Below are 6,506 nucleotides of genomic sequence, written 5' to 3' on the forward strand. Positions count from 1 at the left end.
TAAGGACTCAATAGTATTTACCCAATAGGGCTATCAGGTGTGCAGGCTACTCGGGTGTTGAAGTGTAGCTGCACCCAGGTGAAAGGGAAATCCAACAAAGGTTTTAGGTACTTCGGACTTTTTTTTCACATGCTTTCCACTTTATGGTTGCACTGGACAGCTTAGGTGACACAATCTCAATGATACAGTCCAGGTCACAAGGGTTTCCTGAGTCCTTGTTGTGAAACACAGTAAGCCCTCTGCGTGACTTGGTCCCAGCATCAATTTCCAGCTTCATCTCTCCCTAGGTCTCCCGGATCATCATCTAGCTCCAAACCTCCTCCTCAGTCATGATGAACTGCCTGCAGCTCCTGGAATGCACTGCATGGATTTGTGCCTCAGAACCTCCATTCCTTTACCTAGAATACATTTCACTCACTGAGTATCTACTCATTTTCCAAGACTCTGTTTAAACGTCACTTTTTGGATACAGTCTTATTTGATCTCCTACCATCCCTCCCCACTTGAGATAGAATTAACCATTCTTCTTTGGGCCTCTAATATCTCCTCTACATATTTTGCATTGGGACATATAATGTTTTTATTGCATATTGGTGCAAACTGGTTTGTTTGCACTTCTGTTTGTTAACACCTTCAGAATAAGGACTATCTTCAGATGGTGGCCACCGAGGGGGTCGGGAGGCTGCGCAAGGCAGCGAGCCTGGGCAGCTGGAGTAGCCCCCGCCCTAGCAGCATCCACCCCTGCCCCAGCAGCAGCACGAGGAAGAGATGGCAGCCGAGGCTGGGGAAGCCGTGGCTTCCCCCGTGGACGACAGGTTTCTGAGCCTAGACTCGCCCTCCTGCCTCCTGTGCAGGGTCAGAGAAGAATGGGCTGATATAGATCCAGTGCTGCAGAACGATGGCCCCAATCCCATGGTCCAGATCATTTATAGTGACAAATTTAGAGATGTTTATGATTACTTCTGAGCTATCCTGCAGCATGATGAAAGAAGCAAACGAACTTTTAAGCTAACCTGGGATGCTACTGAGTTAAATGCAGCCAATTATACAGTGTGGCATTTCTGGAGAGTCCTCTTAAAGTCACTTCAGAAGGATCTACATGAGGAAATGAACTACATCACTGCCATAATTGAGGGGCAGCCCCAAAACTATCAAGTTTGGCATCATAGGCGAGTATTAGTGGAACGGCTAAGAGATCCATCTCAGGAGCCTGAATTTTTGCTAATATTCTTAATCAGGATGCAAAGAATTATCATGCCTGGCAGCATTGACAATGGGTTATTCAGGAATTTAAACTTTGGGATAATGAGCTGCAGTATGTGGACCAACTTCTCAAAGAGGATGTGAGAAATAGCTCTGTCTGGAACCAAAGATACTTCGTTATTTCTAACACCACTGGCTACATTGATCGTGCTGTATTGGAGAGAGAAGTCCAATACACTCTGGAAATGATTCAACTAGTGCCACATAATGAAAGTGCATGGAACTATTTGAAAGGGATTTTACAGGATCATGGTCTTTCCAAATATCCTAATGTGTTAAATCAATTACTTGATTTACAACCAAGTCATAGTTCCCCCTACCTAATTGCCTTTCTTGTGGATATCTATGAAGACATGCTAGAAAACCAGTGTGACAATAAGGAAGATATTCTTAATAAAGCATTAGGGTTATATGAAATCCTAGCTAAAGAAAAGGACATGATAAGAAAGGCATATTGGAGATATATTGGAAGATCCTTTCAAAGCAAACACAGCACAGAAAATGATTCACCAACAAATGTACAGCAATAACACCACCCAGAAGAACTTGACGGAATGCTTTTATTTTTTATTAAGGGACTCTGCAGGAGTTTAAAATGAGAGGGATCTTTCCCTTTGCCTGTGGTGTAAAAGTGCATCACACAGGCATTGCTTTTTAACAAGAACTGATGCTCCTTGGGTGCTGCTGCTACTCAGACTAGCTCTAAGTAATGTGATTATTCTAAAGCAAAGTCACTGGATGGGAAGAGGAAGAAAAAGTCCCATAAAGGAACTTTTGTAGTCTTATCAACATGTAATCTATTCCCTTAGCATCAACTCCTCCCTCAGTGGTACACACGTCAAGATTTGTAGCGGTAATAACTGCGGGTCACTTGTATGTAATGGATATGAGGTAGCTGAAGTTTGGTTCAGTAAGCAGGCCATACAGTGGTTCCATCAGAGTTGATCTGCACAATCACATTATCTTGCTATCACTGTAACCAACTAATGCCAAAAGAATGATTTTGTAATAAAGTTATAGCTGTATCTAAAAGCAAAAAAACAAGCAAAAAGAATAAGGACAATCTTGTTTGTTATTGCATCTTTAGTCTTCAGTATTCTGAGCACTTGGGGGCAGAGCATCATGACCAGCTAAACCAACAACTACACCCAACATATCTTTTGCCTGCTTCCTTACTATAAAAGCCAGAAAAAATGAATCACTTTTCTCAACCTCCCTTGTGACCATTAGATGCTACACACAAAAAAAGCTCTGCCCAATAACATATGAGCAAAGATCTTAGGGAGAAGCAGACTGCTTCTAGGAGCACTTTTGCAATTCTGATAAAAGGGCCAGAGTGACTGATACAAACTGTCTCCCTTTCCTTCGTCTTGAATACAAACATGATGCTCGAATTGGAGTGGTGCCATCTTGCACCCATAAAGGAAAAGCCTAAAAGGCCACTGAGCCACCGAATGAATGCAGCTGCTACATTTCTGTTACATGAGAAAATTGTACCCTCGCTGATTCAATCTGCTGTGGTTGGGTCATCTGTTACTTGCACCTGAGAACATTCCTAAGTAACCTATAAATTAATAATTTTTGTCACTTAAAAACAGGTAATTTTTTTATTTCAAAAGTTTTCAAATGTCTACTACCAGAAACTTCTCCTCAAGAGGAATTTTAAACTAAGCCCAATAAATAATGTCGATCAAAGGAGAGGTGTTCTCATTGAAGACAACAGGAGATTGCTGTGTGGACTACCAGCCCTTTTCTTACCCCCTTCTTTTCCCCGGTAGCTCCTGAGGCACCTATTTAAAACTCTTATGGCCTTTCTGAATACTGAACCACTCTCTAACACTAGATGGGAGTGTAAATTTGAACAGTCTCTTTTGTGCACAGTTTGGCAGTTTGAGAACAATTCCTATCATGTTGTTAAATTATGTAATCTTTGACTCAGCAATTCCATTTCTAAGACTCTGTTCACAGAAATACTGGCATTGTTGTACAGAGATGTGTGCGTGTATATATCAAAGGTGGTTCATTATAGAATTGCCTAAAGGTTAAAAAAAAAAGAAAAATTTAAAAAACAATGTAAATGTCCAATAAGGAACTGATTAGTTACTTTATTACACATTCATCCTCTGGCATATTCTGCACCCATTACTGATATTGAAAGGTCTCCAGGACATATTAAAGTAATATACCTTTAACATATATTTAAAAAGTAACTCATAAAATACTATTAAAATAAAAATCATATGAGTAAATAAAATATACATTTGTAGGTATGTAAATGCATAGAAACATGTCTTGAATGAAAACAATGTTAACAGTGATTACTTTTGGGTAGTGAGATTGAGAGAGAGAGAACTTCAACTTTTTACTTTGTAAACCAGTATATTGTTTGAAAAATTGGCATGTATTTATTTTTCTTAGGTGGAAAATAGAGAGTAGTACCTTTCCAAAGGAGATAAACTGATGATAAATAAGCACATAAAAAGATGTTCAACATTATATGTCATCTGGGTATTGCAAATTTAAAAAACAGTGAGCTACTACCACTAATTAGAATGGCAAAAATCCAAGACACTGACTACCAAATGCTGGTGAGGATATGGAGAAACAAGAAAGCTCATTCATTGCTGGTGGAAATGCAAAACGGCAAAGCCATCTTGAAAGACAGCTTGGCAGTTTCTCACAAAACCAAACATCTTTTTACTATACGATACAGCAATTATGCTTCATGGTATTTATTCAGATAAGTTGAAAACTCATGTCTATATAAAAACCTGCACACAAATGTTTATAGCAGCTTTATTCATTATTAACAATACTTGGAAGTAACCAAGGTGTTCTTCAGTAGGTGAACCAGTAAATAAACCATGGTACATTCAGAGGATGGAAAGTTTTTTAGCACTAAAAAGAAATGAGCTATCAAGCATGAAAAGAGTGGCATTCTCTCTATTCTCCATGAAAAGACATAAAGGAAACTTAAATCCATATAATTATACTAAGTGAAAGAAGACAACTTGAAATGACTCCATACTTTATGATTCCAGCTATATGACATTCTGGAAAAGACAAAACTACAGAGACAGTAAAAAAGATCACTGGTTGTCAGGAGTTCGCAGGAATGGAGGGATGAATAGGCAGAACACAGAGAATCTTTAGAGCAGTGAAACTACTTTGTATGATACAGTGGTGGATACTTGTCATTATACATTTGTCATAACCCAACCATGTACATATAGCACCAAGAGTGAAGCCTAATGTAAACTATGGACTTCGGGTGGTAACAATGTGTCAATGTAGGTTCATTCATTGTAATAAATGTGCCACTCTAGGGCAGAATGTTGATTGTGGGCTCAAGCAATCCTTCTGCCTCAGCCTCCCAAATATCTGGGATTACAGGCGCATGCCACCACTCCCAGCTAGCTTTTTATTTTCGTTTTTTTTTTTGTGGAGACAGCTCTTGCTGTGTTGCCCAGGCTGATCTCAAACTCCTGGCCTCAAGTGATACCCCTGCCTCAGCCTCCCAAAGCACTGGGATTACAGATGTGAGCCACCATGCCTGGCCTAGCCCAACATGTTTATTCAACAGGATGGACTAGGTCCTGTGAGGGTACAGTGAAAGTTAAGACGTAGTTCTTGTTCTCTAGGTGCTTGAATATAATACAGTGAAGTTTTAAAACTATACCATACTATAAAGCATATTTTTTTAAAAGTGCTGTAAGAAAAACACAAGTAACTGATTATGAGAGTCTAGAGAAAGGAACAAGTTCCTCTCTTCTGATTAGGGAGAATATGAGAATACTTAACTACGGGAGAAGCATATGAGTTGGATCTCAAAATATAAATACATTCTTGTCAGTCAGATAGAGTGGGAAGGGAACAGGAAGAGCACTCTAGGCAGAGGGAACAGCACAAGGAGGCCTGAAAATATATATTATATGTGAGGAATGGTGGCTGCCTGGATGGCTATCACTTAAGATAAGAAAAGGGATACCTTGGGAAATAAAACTAGAAAGGAAAAGTGGGGTAAAAGCATGCAATATCTTGTATACTCCATGCTAAGCTATTTATGTTAACCAAATATAGGGAGTTAGCACAGGTAGGCCAAGTCAATCACTGGTAGGTTAGATCTGTTGTCCTGCAGCTAGGATAGGAGTTAAGAGGCATAGGCCTCCGTCCAGGGGCCTGGGCCAGGGTTCAAGAGGGATAGGTTCTGATGAACCCACACCCTGAAGCCTGCAGTGGGAGCACCAAATGCTTGAACTCCTGGGCTCAAGCAATCCTTCTGCCTCAGGAGGATTATGGGGTTGCGCCAACAGCCAATTAAGGGCATCTTAACACCTTTTGGATCTGAGCAGCTCTAGCCTCCCTGCTCAGCCCCTCTCTGGCTAGTAAGACCTTCTGTAATTAGAAATCATGCTTTCTCATGTTTGGTGTCCCCTTTTAGGGTTGTCTTCTCTAGCTAGACAGAGGAGCCTTGTGAGGATACTGGTAAGGATCCGTTTTCTTCTTCCTATACTCGCTGTTCTAGGAGTTGGGTAGGAACATGTCCCTATTGACCTACCCCTCTTGAACCATCTATAGTTCAACCAAGGAGTTTGTACTATGGCATGTTCCTCATTTCTCTTGATTCTTGTTTTGTAAGCTCCTGACATTAAATTACTCTCTTATTTTTTCTCCATGGTTTGATTTGTGTTCCTGGCTCTGATTCCCAATTATTCCAAAACATATTAGTTTAATGGTTTGGCTCTACATTCAACCTTACTGTGAATGTCAGCCTTAAATGCCCCAAAATAAGAGCTTTTACCTAATATAGACCCTGTATCACATCATTGCTCCTAAGCTGCATATGCTCTTATCAGGGATACATGATTTTTAAACACTAAACAAAATATAAGGTTGAATAGAATTAAACTGTAAAACATCTTGCAGTTAACAAAGAAAAAGCAGTAAAATGTAGTGGGAAAGAAAATGCATTCAAGACATCTGGATTCTAGTTTTAGTTGTCACTAACTGGTTGCAGGACTAACCAAGTCCCTTAATTTCAACTATAAAATTGAAGAATTGTTCTATATGACTTCTCAGAGAACTTTAAACTCTGTGACTAAGTGCTATGTGGGTAGAGAAAGGGAGAAATCTCTTTGGGTGGGATTTGTTAATTCTTCTGGGAAAAGAGGAAAAAGGGATATAAGGTGAGCCTTAAAGATGTGTGGGATTTTTTATTGGGAAGATGAAAGTGAGAGCACTTG

The 6,506-nt window shown here is 39.8% G+C and overlaps 1 pseudogene; it reads left to right on the top strand.

Annotated features, from left to right (window-relative positions):
* Positions 1-655: 655 nt before the first annotated feature.
* LOC108514579 (protein farnesyltransferase/geranylgeranyltransferase type-1 subunit alpha-like) lies at positions 656-2,316 on the top strand (annotated as a pseudogene).
* Positions 2,317-6,506: the final 4,190 nt, after the last annotated feature.

The sequence above is a fragment of the Rhinopithecus bieti genome, unplaced genomic scaffold, assembly GCF_001698545.2.
Source record: "Rhinopithecus bieti isolate Rb0 unplaced genomic scaffold, ASM169854v2 scaffold_30846, whole genome shotgun sequence".
Lineage (NCBI taxonomy): Eukaryota > Metazoa > Chordata > Mammalia > Primates > Cercopithecidae > Rhinopithecus > Rhinopithecus bieti.